This window comes from Scyliorhinus torazame, chromosome 12, assembly GCF_047496885.1.
Source record: "Scyliorhinus torazame isolate Kashiwa2021f chromosome 12, sScyTor2.1, whole genome shotgun sequence".
NCBI classification, from domain to species: Eukaryota; Metazoa; Chordata; class Chondrichthyes; order Carcharhiniformes; family Scyliorhinidae; genus Scyliorhinus; species Scyliorhinus torazame.
Genome location: NC_092718.1, coordinates 23,126,005 through 23,144,805, shown reverse-complemented (window position 1 = coordinate 23,144,805; position 18,801 = coordinate 23,126,005). Strand labels below are relative to the sequence as shown.

At 48.4% G+C, this 18,801-nt stretch overlaps 1 protein-coding gene across 1 annotated transcript in view; it reads right to left on the bottom strand.

Annotated features, from left to right (window-relative positions):
- The window catches only part of LOC140387432 (aggrecan core protein-like), a 143,414-nt gene extending 128,112 nt beyond the window's left edge, over window positions 1–15,302 (bottom strand). The window contains 1 exon segment of the mRNA XM_072470532.1: window positions 15,006–15,302. The gene's annotated coding sequence lies outside the window, so the exon portion shown is untranslated.
- Window positions 15,303–18,801: the final 3,499 nt, after the last annotated feature.

Below are 18,801 nucleotides of genomic sequence, written 5' to 3'. Positions count from 1 at the left end.
ACCAATCGATGCAGCCACTTCCAACCATGTTGCAATATTTTTTAAAATTATATATTTTTGCAAACTTTTAAATTTGCCAGATGACATACAGCATAAGTCCCGCTTTGTCAGTGAGGCACATCATACATCCAAAACTGAAATTGTTCTTACCTTTGATTAGCAGCAGGATCCTAATGACTGATCTTTCCACTCCCAATCCCGGAATTGCTTAGGTCATTTTATTGTCTTCATTGCCCCAGCTAAGATCAATGAACTCAGCACTGATAAGGGATTGAATTGGAGTCTGCTTACACCGTATGGTTCACCACTCCACTGGACAAGGTATTTATTTCTCCAGGAGACATACAAACTTGCACCCTATTAAATGAATCCTTACCTCACTGCAATTCAAAGTCACTGTCCTGTAATCACAGGAATCACCCATCCAACATCCTTATGATAAACCCATTAACAAGAAAAATGGGATTAGGAATTAATTTGTAATGCTGGGCAGCACGGTAGCATAGTGGTTCGCACAGTTGCTTCACCGTTCCAGGGTCCCAGGTTCGATTCCCGGCTTGGGACACTGTGTGGAGTCTGCACGTTCTCCCTGTGTCTGCGTGGGTTTCCTCTGGGTGCTCCTGTTTCCTCCCACATTCCAAAGACGTGCGGGTTAGATGGATTGGCCATGCTAAATTGCCCTTAGTATCCAAAAAGATTAAGTGGGGTTACTGGGATGGGGTGGAGGTGTGGCCGGGGTGGTCTTTCCAAGGGCTGGTGCAGACTCGATGGGCCGAAAGGCCTCCTTCTGCACTGTTAATTCTATGATTCTATGTATTACAAAGAATAAAGGACAATGCCACATGTGTTCTGGTACAAGTAGCACCTCTGGGTTTGACCTTTGCCCGTGGGGTTATGTCAACCCTCAAACTGTAACACTTTTGCTGGATTTAACTGAAGAAATTGTCCTACTGATTTCTGATATTGTTAAACACTTTATGAAGGGAAGTTCCAGGTGTTATCAGATATTTAAACATTAATTTATGCATTACTAGCTGATTTCCCACGTCAGTAATGACGTATTTAATCACCTGGACAATATATATATATATACACACACACACACATAAACTGGTTTTCTGTGACATTGCTCACAGTAAGTTGTTAACCCATTGTGTTATCCTTATTTAGCTGCCAAGGTGAAGCAGTGTTTAAATGGTCAGTCTCTTCAAGGACTGAAAATCTACTTTCTCATTTGCAAATAATCTGAGGTAATTCAAGAATTCAATACTTGTTTGGTCATGAAGCTTTGCAGATTGGTTTGTGGTGGTAAATATCAAGCCACATCTCAGGAACAAGGTTGTTTCTAATCTAGCCAAGCTTAACATCTGTGAACCAACACCTCCATGCCCTGCTAACCATTCGTTTGTATATATAGAGTGCTGTCTCCCTGTATTTAGCAAAATATGTAACTCCGTTATCTGCCTGTTTTTAAGTCGGAATGTGTTAAATATTCCTCCTACAGACATCATACGTTAATCATGATATTATCTGTTAATTTGTGTCATACCCCCCCCCACGGGGACCAGGGGGAAACCATGATTGATCTCCCCATGGGACTCCTGGAGCATGAGCTTCCTAAATAGGGGCAGAGGCCACCCACATGGGGCTCGCTATGAACTAAGATAAAAGCCATCCCAAAGCAGGTCCTGGTGTGGCTAGTTCTCCCAGAAAAGACTCCACTGGGAGTAATATTCTGCCTTGAGCAACACATTGTAAATAGTTTGTTCATTTGTCGCCAGCTTCCAGAGTTATTAAACTGGCGACGAGGATTAAAGGAAACTCTGGACTCACTCGTAGATCCACCTAGTCTCCGGAGTTTTGCTGTGTGGGACGTACATCATAGCAATTTAATGCCATTATTCGGAAAGTTGGAAGCTTTTGACGCAGGTCTGTAAGACAGGAACCAATATGCATGAAGGAATTTTTTCCAAACAAACGGGATTTTGGGGGAAGACCGGCAGAAAGTCCTCCTCCTCACTTCCTGCAGGCCTCATCCGGTGATGAGCCGGTCGCTTTGGATTCGCTATGACCCAAAGCCTTCTATAATTATGCAATGGTATTGTTTTAATACGGCGACCACTCAGATTTCTTGACGTGCCTGTGACATCTGGTGGAACACCGCAAGTTCAGGCCGTCCATCTTCGTGATGTTGAGGGACCGGCTCGTGTGTCATCAACAATACGGCCACACAGGAAGCTGTTAGCGGAAAGCACCCTTGGTTTGAAATGGGCCATTGAACTTTCCATATCTCGAGAACATGGGGAGAAAGACGTGCAGGAGCTGCAGGGGTCCATGGACTACACCATCCATAGTTAGGCATGCCCTTCCTTTCAAACTCCCTCTGCATCGCGTGACATTGCCGGTCTGGCCAGTCCTCCTCCGTAAGCCTCCGCGACAAGTCCGCAGCAGAGTTTGAATTTCGGGACACCAATACTGATCGAAGGGATTCCTCTCCAGGGGATGAAGAGGAGAACTGGCTGCATTGCCAACGATGTGACCAGCGGGCTCGTGATGGTCAGGACTGCCAACATCATTGCAGAGAACGCCGCCTGAGCCAACCACCAAGGTCATCGTGAACCAGGACCTTGCACGTGGATGTCCCAGAGGAGGAGGACTGTTAAATGCAGTTACACCGTGTCACGGTGCATCTGGGCAGGACAAAAGGGGGACAAAACCAATAACTCTGTGGATGTTGTTGCTCAATCCCGATATTTCAGTGCGTGGCCTGTTCGAGAAGCGCTGCTTATGAAGGTGGATGCGGAACTTCAGCGCCTGCGGGATCTGGGGGTCATAGCCTGATCCAGATTGCGGAATGGGCCACGCTCGTGGCGTCAGTAATGAAGCCCAATAAAACCATTGTCTCTGCGACGATTTCAAGCTCACTGTGAACAGGGTTCTGCATTTGGACCTTTACCCGATTACCCGGGTAGAGGACTTGTACACCAGATTGGCTGGAGGATGCTCTTTCATGAAGCTTATCATGAGTCATGCTTATTTGCAGCTGGAGCTCAACCTGGAGTACAGAATGTTCACAATCATCAACACTCAATCGGGGATTGTTGGAGTACACCCACCCTCCCAGTCGGGGTTTTGTTGGCTTTGGCGTTTTTTCAACGGGTGATGGAGAACATCTTGCAAGGTCTACAGAAGGTGGTCATCCATCTGGACGACTTGCTCATTATGGGATACACGGAAAAAGAACATGCAGGCAGTGCTGACGGTTTTCCCATGTAGGCGCCCGGCTGAAGAGGATCAAGTGTGTGTTCCGCGCTCGAACAGTAACCTTTGGGGCTCTTTGGGAAACCATGGGATCCCTGAGGTCCTGGTGATGGATAATGGGCCTCTGTTCACCAACAAGGAATTTGGTGTCTTCATCATAGAATTTATAGTGCAGAAGGAGGCCATTCGGCCCATCGAGTCTGCACCGGCTCTTGGAAAGAGCACCCTACACAAGGTCAACACCTCCACCCTATCCCCATAACCCAGTAACCCCACACAACACTAAGGGCAATTTTGGACACTAAGGGCAATTTATCATGGCCAATCCACCTAACCTGCACATCTTTGGACTGTGGGAGGAAACCGGAGCACCTGGAGGAAACCCACGCACACACGGGGAGGATGTGCAGACTCCGCACAGACAGTGACCCAAGCCGGAATCGAACGTGGGACCCTGGAGCTGTGAAGCAATTGTGCTATCCAAATGCTACCGTGCTGCCCTCGTGGTTGTAAAGAGGAACAGTATTCAACACATTTGGTGCGCGCCGCATCATCCCTCTTCCAATGGTTTAGCAGAAAGAGTGGTCCAGACCTTCAAAAAGAGAGGTAAAGGAGTAATCCACTGGGTCCATGGATATGCGGCTGGCATGTTCCTTTTGGTAATTAATTAATGATCTTTATTGTCACAAGTAGGCTTACATTAACACTGCAATGAAGTTACTGTGAAAAGCCCCTGGTCCCCACATTCTGGCGCCTGTTCTGCTACACAGAGTGAGAATTCAGAATGTCCAATTCACCTAACAGCACGACTTTCAGGACTTGTGGGAGGAAACTGGAGCACTGAGGAAACCCACACAGACACGGGGAGAACGTGCAGATTCCGCACAGACAGTGACCCAAGCCAGGAATCGAACCTGGGACCCTGGTGCTGTGAAGCAACAGAGCTAACCACTGTGCTACCGTGCCACCCATGGTAAAGTCAGAGTTCAAGGGAAAGTCTACAGGAAGCAATTGGACCACCTGTGGAAGCGAAAACCCGTATGTCCGGACACTCATCCAGCAGTAGTGGTGCATCCACCACATCTGGCACCACTCCACAGCCTGGGGACCCAACCGCCTAGGTCACACTGCCCAGTCCGACAGGATGACGACTCCGGATCCGAGATGAACGCAGAGGAATCTTTACCGCCGGATGAAGGCTTGACCGAAACCGAGATACCAGCAGTGACTCTTCGACGGTCGACCAGGAAACGGCAAGTGGCACACAGATACACTCCGCCCGACTCAGAGCTGCCACAGGCAGAAACATAGCCCCACCATCCTTGGTGGCTGAAGGGGGACTTTTGGACTTGGGAAGTAGGGGTGCAGGGGTATCATAATCCCCATGAGGACCAAGGGAAACCACCATTGATCTCCCCTTGGAACTTGTGGAGCACAGGTTTCCCAAATAGGGGGTGGAGGCCACCCACCTGAGGCTGGTTCTCAACTAATATAAAAGCCGGCCCAAAGCATGGCCTGACTAGTTCTCCTAGCAAAGACTGTACTGGGAGCAATATTTTGCCTTGAGAAGCACTTAGTTTAAACTATGTTCATTTACCACCAGTACTAAATGTTGTATTATTGGTAAAAAGTTAGGAAGTAGTTGTTACGAGAACGTACATCCGGGGTGACACATTTACGGCTACATTGCAGTCACGTATCGCGCACCAACCACATGAAGAACTCCAATAAAAAAAACACTTATTGAGACTCCAAAACTTGATTGAGCCTAAAGTCTAAGAACTGGAAAACATAACATGGTGGCAGCAGGTGTCTGAGTAAAATCTCAAAATCTTTAAACAGATTTAATGCTGAATTAGATAGAAAAAAGTCAAACTGGATTAGTGAGAAAGAGAGAGACAAAGAGAGGGAGAGAAAAAAAAATACAAGCAAATAATGCAAAAATGAAATGGTCACCATCATAGGAATTTTTTTTTTTTGAAAATCTTTTTTTGGCTTTTCTCATTTATAAACAGTTGTTACTTATATACATTGCATTTTTCTTGCCTGCGCTAATTTGCTTTATTTTACAGAGAGGTTTGTTTTGTCCTTCATTTGACTAATTGTATGTGCATTTTGCTGCCCTCTGGATCGGTCCATGATATCCCCCCCATTGGTTTCAGCACCCTTCCTCGTCTCTTGTGGTTTCCCCATTTTCATTTTTTTCCCCCCCTGGCTTGCTGGCCTCGAACAGGTTTTGGAACAGGCCGACGACCTGCCCCCCAGTATCCAGGAAGCCTTCCTCTGACCCTCGGGTGGCGTACTTAATCTTCTCCAGGTGGAGAAATTCCGAGAGGTCAGCGAGCCAGTCTGCAGCTTTGGGTGGTGCTGCCGATCGCCAGCCGAGCAGGATTCTCCGGCGTGCGATTAGGGAAGCGAAAGCAAGGGCGTTGGCCCTCTTCCCCATGTTTAACTCTGGCTGCTCCGATACCCCGAAGATTGCCACTATTGGGCATGGCTTCACCCTCACCCCCACAACCTTGGACATTGCCTCGGAGAAGGCTGTCCAGAACCCAGCAAGCTCGGGGCAAGCCCAAAACATGTGGGTGTGGTTGGCCGGGCCCCTCTGGCACCGCTCACATTTGTCCTCCACCTCCGGGAAGAACCTGCTCATTCGGGTTCTGGTAAGGTGCGCTCTGTGCACCACTTTGTGCTGCATTAGGCTTAGCCTTGCGCAGGAGGAGGTGGAGTTCACCCTGCTCAGTGCATCACTCCAGATTCCCCATCCTACCTCTGTCCCCAGTTCGTCCTCCCATTTTTGTCTGGTCCCGTCCAGTGGTGTTCGGGCTCTGTCCAGTAGCTGTCCCTATATTTTCCCACATAGCCCTCGCTTCTCGTGCCTATCAGATCCTCTAGTAGTGTGCTTTCTGGGGCCCTGGGGTACCCTACTGTCTCTTTGCGGAGGAAGTGCTTTATTTGCAGGTATCTCAATTCCTGTCCTCTTGCTAGTTTCCACTTCCTCGTCAGTTCGTCCAGTGTCACCAGTCTGTGCCCTACATAGAAGTCCCCGACGGTCAATGTGCCCCCATCTGGCCTCCATCTTTTGAAGGTGGTATCTAGCATGGCTGGGGGGAATCTGTGATTACCACAGATGGGGGCCATAAGGGACATTTTGGTTATCTCGAAGTGCTGTCTCAACTGGGTCCATGTTCTCAGCGTGGCCGGTACCACTGGGCTCGTTGTGTACCTTGTTGAGGAGGATGGGAGTGCTGCTGTGGCCAGGGCCTGGAGGGTTGTTCCTTTACAGGATGCCTCCTCCATTTGTACCCAATCTGTGTTGCGTTCTTGTACTCATCCCCTCACTTTTTCTGCCGTTGCTGCCCAGTGGTAGTATTGCAGGTTCGGTAGAGCCAGGCCCTCTCTGACTTTCCCTCTTTGCAGTGTCGGTTTGGGAGTTCTTGGGTTCTTGCCACCCCACACAAATGCCATGATTAGCCGGTCTACATTTTGGAAAAAGGCCTTGGGGATGAAGATCGGGATGGATCTAAACAGGAAGAGGAACTTTGGCAGTATGTTCATCTTGATCGTTTGCACTCTTCCCGTCAGGGAGAGTGAGAGTGAGTCCCACCATTGAAGGCCTTTTCTTACTTCCTCCACCAGGCTGGTCGGGTTCCACTTGTGCATCTGTGTCCAGTCTCTGGCTATCTGGATCCCCAGGTAGCGGAATCGGTTCTGGGCCGTTTTGAACGGGAGCCCTTTCAGCTCTGTCCCTCCCCCTTTTGGGTTCACTGGGAATGCCTCGCTTTTGCCCAGGTTAGATTTGTAGCCCGAGAAGATTCCAAACTCTTTCAGCATTTGCAGTATTGCCTTCAGTCCCTCCTGTGGCTTTGAGACATAGAGGAGCAGGTCATCTGCATAGAGTGAGACTCTGTGCTCTCGGTCTCCTCCGTGGATTCCCTTCCACCTTTTTGCATCCCGCAGGGCTCTCACCAGGGGTTCGATCGCTAGCGTGAACAAGAGTGGGGACAGGGGGCAGCCCTGTCTTGTTCCTCTCTGTAGCTGGAAGTATTCAGAGCTGGTGGTGTTAGTTTGGACGCTCGCTTTGGGAGCGTTGTACAGGAGCCTCACCCAGGCGGTGAATCCTGATCCTAGCCCAAACCGTTCCAGTACCTCGAGGAGGTAGCTCCATTCGACTCTGTCAAAGGCTTTTTCTGCGTCCAGGGAGGATCAGCTCTGGTTTCTCTCCCCGGGTGGGGGGGGGGGGGGTCATTATCACATTCAGCAGCCGCCTGATGTTCGCTGTGAGCTGCTTAACCTTGACAAAGCCCGTTGGTCCTCTGCAGCCACCTCTGGTACGCAGCCCTCCAGCCTTTTGGCCAGGACCTTTGCGAGTATTTTCGCATCCACGTTCAGCAGTGAAATGGATCTGTATGAACCATCATAGGAATGAATGCATAGCGACAATCCACTCGGAATTTGGAGGGTAATTATGCTGCAGAGGCATGCAAAGCTAAAATGTAAGTGCAGGCTGACATTCACTCGCAAAGGCATCACCAAGGAAGAAAGGATCAGCTACATCCTTTAGTGGGCCGGTGGGAAAGGGCTGTTTAATAGCTGGGAGATGAGCGAAGATGCCGGGAAAAACCCAGACAGAACGTTTGAAACAATTCAGCGCAGCCAAAGACAAATCATCGGTTCTAGCAATATGAGTTTCAAAGCTTGAGGCAGGAACCAGTGTTAACTGCTGAGCAAGATTGAAGAATGCGGCCAGAAAATGTAAATTGAAGGAAACAGATGAACGGCTGATAGACCATCTCATCTGGAGTTCTGCACACTGAAACACAAAAAGGTTTGATTGGAAAGGACACGTTCACAATCTCGTAGGCTGCAGACACTGCCCGAGCACATGAAGCCACCAGTGGGTAGATGAAGATGATGACTACCCAGGAGAAATTTGGGGTGGGGGGGGGGGGGCGTTGATGCAGTGTAGCAGCAACAAAAGACTGCACACCAGACAGCGAAAATGAGCAAGAATTGTGCATGATTGTCAGTTCATGCAGGGGCAGGAGGAAATGTCCTGCATTTGGACCAAACAGCAGACCCCCCCCCACAGGCCGTCCCCCAAGCCTTCGCGACGAGTACCCGCCGACAGCGACCAGGTGTGGACGGCGCCGGCAGGACTTGGCTGTTTACGCTCGGCCCAATCGGGCCGGCGCGATTCTCGCGGCGCTGGTTTTGGGGAGGTGGGGGGGGGGGGGGAGAATCGCGTGTGGGGTTGGGGCAGCGTGGCGCGATTCGCGCGGCGCCCCGACGATTCTCCCACCCAGCGGAGAATACCGCCCCCATACTCTGGAAGATGCCAATGAGATTATGAGAACATAATAGACAATGGGATTATAGAACGGAGTGAAATAGCTGGGTGTGACAATTCACAGAGAAAGAAAACTCAGACAACAAATCAGATTAGGAAGAGGGCGAAACAAACTCTCAGCCATAAATCTGAAGCTGGGTATACGAATACAGAGTAACATCATCCGGCTCTGGTTATACCAGAAGATCTTTCCTGAAAATTTGAAAGAAAGCAGCTACCCAAGAAAAGCTGCTCTGAAACTGAGCAACATCAAGTGCGGGATTCTCCGTGGGCGGAATCCTCCGCCCCACCGGCAGCGCACCCACGCCCGCGCATTCCCCGGCGGCGTGGGGTGGCCCAGAATGGGAAACCCCCAAATGGCCAGCTGCGGGGACGGAGAATCCCGCTGCAGGTGAGGGCGCGCCGAGCAGGAAAACGGGGCTGGAGGGACGGAGAATCCCACCCCAAGCCTTAGGCCTTCAACACCAAGAGCAACACATTCACCATTGGCTGTGCAGAGTGTCAATTCACTCTCTGTGAGCGATGAATGCCTCCACCTTGTCAGTTAACATCACATACAAATACCGGTAAGGAAGGTCAGTGGATTGCCTTGCCTGCTCAAGCCTTTTATTGAATTAAGTTTATTATATGAATGATCTTACACAACATTGAAAAGGCTGCAGGATTTTTTTTTTTTAAAAACCACATTGACGTGGGTGAACGGCCAACAGATCCAGAGCAAACCACTGCAGAGTTTGAAAGAGCAGAAGGGAAGGCAAGGTTAATCAAATGGAATTGATTAGGTGACCCCAAGGGTTTTAAACATGTTTAGCTGCAAGGAAAGACTGGAGTAGATAAGACATTATTACACTGTTATAAAGTACTGCTCAGGAATGAGTTAGAGGAAGGTATGACATGTGTTGCGTCATTTCAATGCAATAAGATATAGAAAATGAGGGGAAAATCCAACCTTTGAGAAAAATGTGTGGATGTCAATAATTTATTGACAGGCAAAATTTTTGACAAAGTGTTTTTGACGAAGTGTCTTTGACGTGATACAGTTTCGGTAAATCGACTGCGCCATTGACCATCGGTAGAGAAGTAGGCCTGCTTCTGGCCTCATCCAATATATTCTGGACAGGATATGTTCCTGCGGCCAGATGGTTCTGTTGCTCCGCTGTCGGGTGAAATTTAACTTGGGACAGATCATGAAGCTGCTGGATCATTGTCCTCAACCGCTGCTGAATATTAGGCAGGAAGTGAAGTTTAAACTAATGGCAAAAAAAGAAAATGCTGTTGATTTGTGCATCCCTATCTGTTCTTAGTAATTTCTAAATTCACAGGACATTTTAAATCCATAGGGCGGGATTTTCTGTGTATTCTGCCACATGGAAAATGAAATGAAAATCGCTTATTGTCACAAGTAGGCTTCAAATGAACATTCCGGCGCCTGTTCGGGGAGGCTGGTACGGGAATTGAATCCGCGTTGCTGGCCGGTCTTGGTCTGCTTTAAAAGCCAGCTATTTAGCCCGGTGCTAAACCAGCCCCTACCATGTTTGGTGGCAGTGGAGGCGGCCTGTCATTGTCAAGCGGCGGGATCTTCCGGTCCCGCCATTGTCAATGAGTTTTCCAGTTGAATGCACCCCTCATCACTGGGAGACCCGTGGCGGGGGGTGTGACATCGGCAAGACTGGTGGATCCCTCCAGAGCAAATGACTTGAAAGTTCCGCCCTTGAGCGCAACGCAAATGCAAGTGGTTGTTGTTGCCTTCGGTTATTATTCAGTGAAAGGAAATTAAATTATGCAAGGCACATGATCACTATCGAGGGGACCACTGCTGGGTGTATATTAGGGGAGTATAGGATGGAGCAGAGCTGCAATGCCCTCCATAGTTTATGTCGCTGCCAACTCTCTCTCTGTCCGGGCCCATGTGCAACCCTGGCCTATACATGTGGAATTGGAGAGGGGCGGGGAGGGTGGGAAAATCAGTTAATTGTGCCACCATTGAAGAAATGGTAGATTACCACCATGGAGTGGATAATTGTAGGAATGCAAAACTTCCGCAAAAAAAGTCCAGAAAGATGTGGGCAACACCTTGGTATTGGCGGCCATGCATTCAGTCGACTAGGCACTAAGCTCTGGAATTCCCTCCCTAATTCTATCTGCCTTTTCTCCTTTAAAACACCCCATAAAACCACAGCATTGACCAAGCATCTCATTACCTGTCCTAATACCTTCTTATGCGGTTCGGAGTCAGAGTTTGTTTGAACGCGATTCTGTTATCTGCCGTTCTTTACTCTGTTAATGGAGACTTATAAATGCAATTTGTCACTGTTGTCTAGCATCAGTCGATGATCCATTTTCAGTAATTCCCGCAGTGCACCTTCTCCACATGGATCACTTGTAAAGGTGTTTTGCTTAAAGTCTGAGGTCAGTGTCCACCAGGGGGCTGGTAACTCGGATTTGACATGTTCCCGGAACTTCCATCACTTGGCCTCCCGCTCGCCACCACCCAGTCATGTTGTGTCCATCTTATGGAGTGACATATTTCGAGACGTCAAGTGAAATTTCCTCAAATTGTCAATAAAAAATTGTTGGGGCTGGGGTGGGCTAGAATACTCCTCTTTCCAATCACAAAGACTGTTAAATAAATAGGATCCACATTGAACAAATTGTGAAAAATGCAACTGATGCTGCTCCAAGTATATATTGATGCAAATAAAACGTTCCGGCAAGGACATTTAAAGCAACTAAAGCTGGTGGTGTCCTCTGGTATCACATTGATTAAAGTATTGAAGTGGCATTTTTATGCTCTGTTCTGATGAAGCTGTGATCATATTTAAGGAAAGATCCAAGGCAATGAGTTAGCAGCGGGAATTAAACGCTGAATATATAAAACTGTATCACTGCTATTATATAATAATGTTTGAAAATTATTTAATAGGATCCACAATTTTCCCAGCCATGTAGAAACCAAAGACATCTTTATGAAGGAAAATGGAAGCAATATATTTCTTATCAGGTTAACTATTGAAGTACTTATTGTACTTTATGCCTCACAAATTCTTTTGGAGAGCGTGATCACCTTTACGCTGAAACCTCCAATTACAACTTGCCCGTGATTCATCAAGAGTCTCGTTGAGCCACACAGACAGGAGATCATAGTTACCAGTCTTGGTCTGTGTTGAGTCCATTGATCTCAGTTAGGGTACAATTGTCCTCAGAACTGTTGATGTTACAGCTCTGTCACAATGCAGTACATGCTCTAGAGCAACAGTGGACCGAGAAAGGGTAGGGCATTATTCTTAAGTATATAATGTCTCCCTTTATAGAGCAGGGCAAGGGAGGAAAAGAGAGTCTGTGGCTGGGTTATCTTGGTTTTGTGGATAAATCTATGTTAAGGAAAGACTGGCTCCAGATTCAACCTTTTCTCAGTCAATGAGCAATGAATTACAAACAGAACCCCGGAGCTACTGGGTTGGATTCTCCGGTCGCCGATGCCAAATCGGGGGCGCTGCCACTTTCACGAAGCTCCGTCCCCTCCAAAGCAGCGTACTCTGAGAGTACGCCGCGCCACGTATCGACGGCCTCAGGACATTGCCTGAGGCCCGCCCGTCGATGCTCCGCCGCCAACTGGCCAAGTTCCGCATGCTGTCGGTCACGTGTGGTCTCATCCATCGGGAACTCGGTGTGGCGGCTGCGGACTTAGTCCATCAGTGCCAGAGTCGGCGTAGGGCCGATCCGCGTGCGGGGGGCCGGGGGGACTTTATTAGGGTCTGGAGGCACTGTGGTGGGGGTGGGGGGGGGGGGGGGGGGGGCTGGTCCAGGGTGCGTGAGCCGGCCAAAAGGAGTGCACTATTTCACGGGCCACGTCCGTGAGCTGCTGCAGGCCACCGTCGTGCGCATGCATGGTCACGGACCCGGAAAATCTCCGGGCCGTATCAGCAGCTAGAGTTGGGTGATCTCTGCTGCCGACATGCTCAAAAAGGGGAATCGGTGGCCGTTTTACACTACTTGTTCGGTCGTAAAACACCACCATTCCCACGCTGGCATGGGGGACATAGCTCCAGAATCGGAGAATCCAGCCCAGAGTCTAAAACTGGCACCTGTGAGTGTGTGAGTGGATGAGTGAGTGAGTGAGTGTGCGCGTGCACGAGTGAGTGTGAGTGTTAGAGAGAGACAGTGTGAGTGAGTGTGCGTGTGAGAGCGTGTGTGTGAATGAGTGTTAGAGAGCGATAGAGACACACACAGTGTGTGAGTGAGTGAGTCTGAGAGAGAGTGAGTGAGTGAGAGTGAATGAGAGTTTGAGAGAAAGTGAGTGTGAGAGTTTGTGTGAATGAATGAGTGTTAGAGAGATAGAGACAGTGTGTGAGTGAGTGAGTCTGAGAGTGTGTGTAAATGAGTGTCAGGGAGAGAGAGAGAGAGACACACACACACACACAGTGTGAGTGAGTGAGTGAGTGTGAATGAGAGTTTTAGAGAGAAAGTGAGTGTGAGAGAGCGTGTGAATGAGTGAGTCTGAGAGTGAGTGAGTGAATGAGAGTTTGAGAGAGAAAGTGAGTGTGAGAGAGTGTGTGTGAATGAGTGAGTGTTAGAGATAGAGACACACAGTGTGAGTGAGTGAGTCTGAGAGAGTGTGTGAGAATGAGTGAGTGTGAGGGAGAGAGACACACACACACACAGTGTGAGTGAGTGAGTCTGAGAGAGAGAGTGAGTGAGAGTGAGTGAATGTTTTAGAGACAAAATGAGTGTGTGTGAGTGATTCTGAGAGAGATAGAGAGTGGGTGTGAGAGTGCGTGCATGTGGCAATCTGTACCCTTGCTCGTGTGTCCCGTAATCCTTTCTGAAGGTGCAAGGTGGGTGAAGAAATGGCCAAGTTCGGCTCTAATGCATTAGAAAAGGCTGCCAGCGCTCAGGTGTTCGGCTCATTGGTGAGGAGTGACTACTTCAGTACGCTACTGGAGGAGAAAGGACACTGGTCACCGGTGGTATCCATACCCCAGCGGGAGGCATTGGTCTTTAACACACTCGCCCTGTTACAGTATGGCTATTTAACCTCTACATCCTTCATTTTATTTCCATTACTCTCAACAGTTGATACAAATGTGGAGTACTTGCAGGAGCTGCTCTGACTGGCCAATGCTCTAACGTGAGCTGAATCTGTGACAGAAACCCCTCTGTATGACGATTCATCTAGCCAACAAAAAGTTCCTTTAGGTGCGTCAATGTTAGTTCGCAAAGAGGCACAGACTGTGTAGCAAGGGGTGTGCAAGAAAAAGGAATGACTAATTTAAAAAAAAAGTAAACTTAAGATTTCCGTTTCTGCTTTGGACGCAGGGTTGGCTGATTTTTAAAAGAAAACAGTCCTCTTTTTCTTGACATTCGTTTTCCTTGCTTCATGAAAACTGCTTTTGTTGCTGGCCCTGGGACTTGTTGGAGGTCTATGGGAGCCAGTGTTTATAGAGGGAAACCTGGCGTCTTCTGGTGGCTGCCTTGCTCCGCACTAACTGCTGTGTGGTGAAGGGAGGAATGGGTAATATTCTAAAGAAGTGTCAGGAGATGATTTAGCTGAAGCATTAAACGATTCACATTCTCCCCTCTCATTTAGAATGAGAAATTAGTCATAAAATGGTGAAACTCAGCCCCCTTAAAAAAAAAAGAAATAGATAGGAAACTAACAGTAACCAAAGGTTAGTACATTTTTTGCCTTGTACATTTATTTTCTTGTGGTACTTGAGGGGAAAAAAGTGTTTCAACTTCGGCTTTTCTTTCACCTTGATTCAGGGAAATTCAACATCACGAGCTAAAATTATCCATTGGCATATCAAACAGCCGCATGCTGTACTATTTCATCCTGCAATATTTGAACATCTGTCGAAGGGCAGACATTCAAGTGCCTTTCCTTACTCAACACCAGAGCAAACACTGACTCGACTGTGCCCTCATCATTTACACTGCAACGCCAGGTCACCAGCCAACGTTATCAAACTATTCAGACAATAACCCCCCCCCCCCGCTGCATTTTAGAGCATTAAAACACGCACCTTGAAAGAAATAGCACTCCTCACCCGCACCGAGACAGTTAACCTCTTTTAACACTTGCCTTCCAATGTCCTGAAGTTATTCAACGACTGCCAGATGAGTATTTCAAGTTTCCCAGGACAAGAATAGCGAAGCCTGGTTTTCTTTACAATATGTTGTACAGCATTTCTACACCTGGTAAAAGAGACTCATTGGCTTTTCCCAGGCACAACTCTTTGCAACCCTTTCTCCCCTCTATATCTGAGACAGAAGCGCATTCAATGCTCCGCTAGCAGCCAACATTTGAACTAACTACGGTTTCGAGAAAAAAAATCCCAGCGCAGTTCACGAAACATTAGGAAATTGCTCTCTTTCCCGCTCACATGCCAATTACCTTGTACAATTCAGTGCAGTTGTTCGGAATGTGGAAAGTACCATACACCTTGCCGAGACACAAAATTTGTTTTAAATATTGGATGCTGGTGTTTCTTTACACGTCCCTTCCTTCCTTTTTTTGCCGTGTGTGCTCTCTTTTGCTTGTCCTGTTGTTGCCTTGGTCAATTATCCTCGCCCAGATAGACCGGATCCTTGAGAGGAGCGGAGAGGGAGCTAGAGCAGACTTCTCCAAGCCAGGTCAGTAGCCACGGAATGGGGAGAACTCGAGAGTTGATTCACAGCTCCTCCTGCCAGCTTGCGGGTATCTCCCTGGTGCTGGGAAATGACCAAATTTGTGGATCCGCCTCTGTAGGTCTGAGGCTACAGTCCAGAGGTTGACAGCTGTCACTAAGCTGGAGATGAGAAACTGGAGGTGGGGCATATTGCACATTGAGGGAGCGGGGAGGTGGATCACTAAGGCAGGATGGACTTCAGAGTGCTGGCAGGGGACACTGACCCGACACTCAGTCATTGAATATTGAAGGGGCTTTAGGATTTGACTAAGACTTCATTTAAAGTGATCTTCCTCTTTCCGTAACCCCCCTCCACTCAATTCAAAGGAATGGGACCATATTCTTTGATGATTTCACAACAGAATTATTCATTGTGCGCAGGAGAGGGGAAAGTGCAATAGCTCAGGATAATTACAGGCCGGGAAGAATTTCAGCAAAGGTTTACTGGTCATTAGAAAGCAATTACTTTGCATCTCAGCGTTTCAATCTTTGAAATAGAACAACTGCAAACAATTAGCAAGTGTCAGTTGCTTCTAAGAGCAGGCGGTAGATCAGACACCCTGAGTTGTGCAAGTTCTGATTCAGTAAAGGGTGAACATGAGGAAAAGAGGGCGGGAGGGCGGTAGTACGTGAGCGAGGGAAATGAAGTGCCAGAAGAAAAGGGGCAGAAAGGAAAAGAGGGTTGTACAAGCAGAGTGGGGCTAGGAGGGGTGCGTGGAAGAACTTGCAAGGACAAATGTAACATTTTGAAGGCGCGTGTCACTTGAGCCTGGAGGTGAATTTTCTTTTTGCTTTTAAGCTGAAATTCCTTGCTGGAAGACATCGCTCATATTGACGTGTAATGTTCTAAACCCATGAAGCATAGAGCCACAATTTATGAACAGTACAAAGTCTTACAACACCAGGTTAAAGTCCAACAGGTTTGTTTCGATGTCACTAGCTTTCGGAGCACTGCCCCTTCCTCAGGTGAATGAAGAGGTATGTTCCAGAAACACATATATAGACAAATTCAAAGATGACAAACAATGCTTGGAATGCGACCATTAGCAGGTGATTAAATCTTTACAGATCCAGAGATGGGGTAACCCCAGGTTAAAGAGGTGTGAATTACATCAAGCCAGGACAGTTGGTAGGATTTCGCAGGCCAGATGGTGGGGGATGAATGTAATGTGACATGAATCCCAGGTCCCGGTTGAGGCCGCACTCATGTGTGCGGAACCTGGCTATAAGTTTCTGCTCGGCGATTCTGCGTTGTTGCGCGTCCTGAAGGCCGCCTTGGAGAACGCTTACCCGGAGATCAGAGGCTGAATGCCCTTGACTGCTGAAGTGTTCTCCGACTGGAAGGGAACATTCCTGCCTGGTGATTGTTGCGCGATGTCCGTTCATTCGTTGTCGCAGCGTCTGCATGGTCTCGCCAATGTACCACGCTTCGGGACATCCTTTCCTGCAGCGTATGAGGTAGACAACGTTGGCCGAGTCGCACGAGTACGTACCGCGTACCTGGTGGGTGGTGTTCTCACGTGTAATAGTGGTATCCATGTCAATGATCTGGCACGTCTTACAGAGATTGCCATGGCAGGGTTGTGTGGTGTCGTGGTCACTGTTCTGAAGACTGGGTAGTTTGCTGCAAACAATGGTTCGTTTGAGGTTGTGCGGTTGTTTGAAGGCAAGTAGTGGGGGTGTGGGGATGACCTTGGCAAGATGTTCATCGTCATCAATGACGTGTTGAAGGCTGTGAAGAAGATGACATAGTTTCTCCGCTCCGGGGAAGTACTGGACGACGAAGGGTATTCTGTCGGTTGTGTCCCATGTTTGTCTTCTGAGGAGATCGGTGCGGTTTTTCACTGTGGCACGTTGGAACTGTCGATCGATGAGTCGAGTGCCATATCCCGTTCGTACGAGGGTATCTTTCAACGTCTGTAGATGTCTGTTACGCTCCTCCTCGTCTGAGCAGATCCTGTGTATATGGAGCGCTTGTCCATAGGGGATGGCTTCTTTAATGTGTTTAGGGTGGAAGCTGGAGAAGTGGAGCATCATGAGGTTATCCGTGGGTTTGCGGTAAAGCGAAGTGCTGAGGTGATCATCCTTGATGGAGACGAGTGTGTCCAAGAATGCAACTGATTTTGGAGAGTAGTCCATGGTGAGTCTGATGGTTGGATGGAACTTATTAATGTCATCGTGTAGTCGCTTCAGTGATTCTTCGCCGTGGGTCCAAAGGAAAAAAATGTCATCGATGTATCTGGTGTATAACGTCGGTTGACGGTCCTGTGCGGTGAGTAGGTCCTGTTCGTGTTGTCGCGTCAATGCCAGATTCATCAGTCGCATTCACAAGACAGCCCCGAACGTCACCCAAGCACAACGCAATGCCATCCGCGCTCTCAAGACCAACCGCAGCATCGTCATCAAACCAGCAGACAAAGGAGGGGCCACTGTCGTACTGAACAGAATGGACTACTGCAAAGAAGTATACCGACAACTGAACAACCAAGAACACTACAGACAGTTACCCGCAGATCCGACCAAGGAACACATCCGCCAACTTAACAGACCGATCAAGACCTTGGATCCAGATCTTCAGAGCACCCTACGTGCTCTCATCCCACGTACTCCCCGCATTGGAGATCTCTACTGTCTCCCAAAAATACATAAGGCCAACACACCAGGCCGCCCCATCGTTTCAGGCAATGGGACCTTGTGTGAGAACCTCTCTGGCTACATCGAGGACATCTTGAAACCCATCGTACAAGGTACGCCCAGCTTCTGTCGCGACACGACGGACTTCCTACAGAAACTCAGCACCCATGGACCAGTTGAACCAGGAACATTCCTCGTCACAATGGACGTCTCGGCACTCTACACCAGCATCCCCCATGACGACGGCATTGCTGCAACAGCCTCAGTACTCAACACCGACAACTGCCAATCTCCAGACGCAATTCTGCAACTCATCCGCTTCATTCTGGATCACAACGTCTTCACCTTCGACAGCAAGTTCTTCATCCAGACACACGGAACAGCCATGGGGACCAAATTCGCACCCCAATATGCCAACATCTTCATGCACAAGTTTGAACAGGACCTACTCACCGCACAGGACCGTCAACCGACGTTATACACCAGATACATCGATGACATTTTTTTCCTTTGGACCCACGGCGAAGAATCACTGAAGCGACTACACGATGACATTAATAAGTTCCATCCAACCATCAGACTCACCATGGACTACTCTCCAAAATCAGTTGCATTCTTGGACACACTCGTCTCCATCAAGGATGGTCACCTCAGCACTTCGCTTTACCGCAAACCCACGGATAACCTCATGATGCTCCACTTCTCCAGCTTCCACCCTAAACACATTAAAGAAGCCATCCCCTATGGACAAGTGCTCCGCATACACAGGATCTGCTCAGACGAGGAGGAGCGTAACAGACATCTACAGACGTTGAAAGATGCCCTCGTACGAACGGGATATGGCACTCGACTCATCGATCGACAGTTCCAACGTGCCACAGCGAAAAA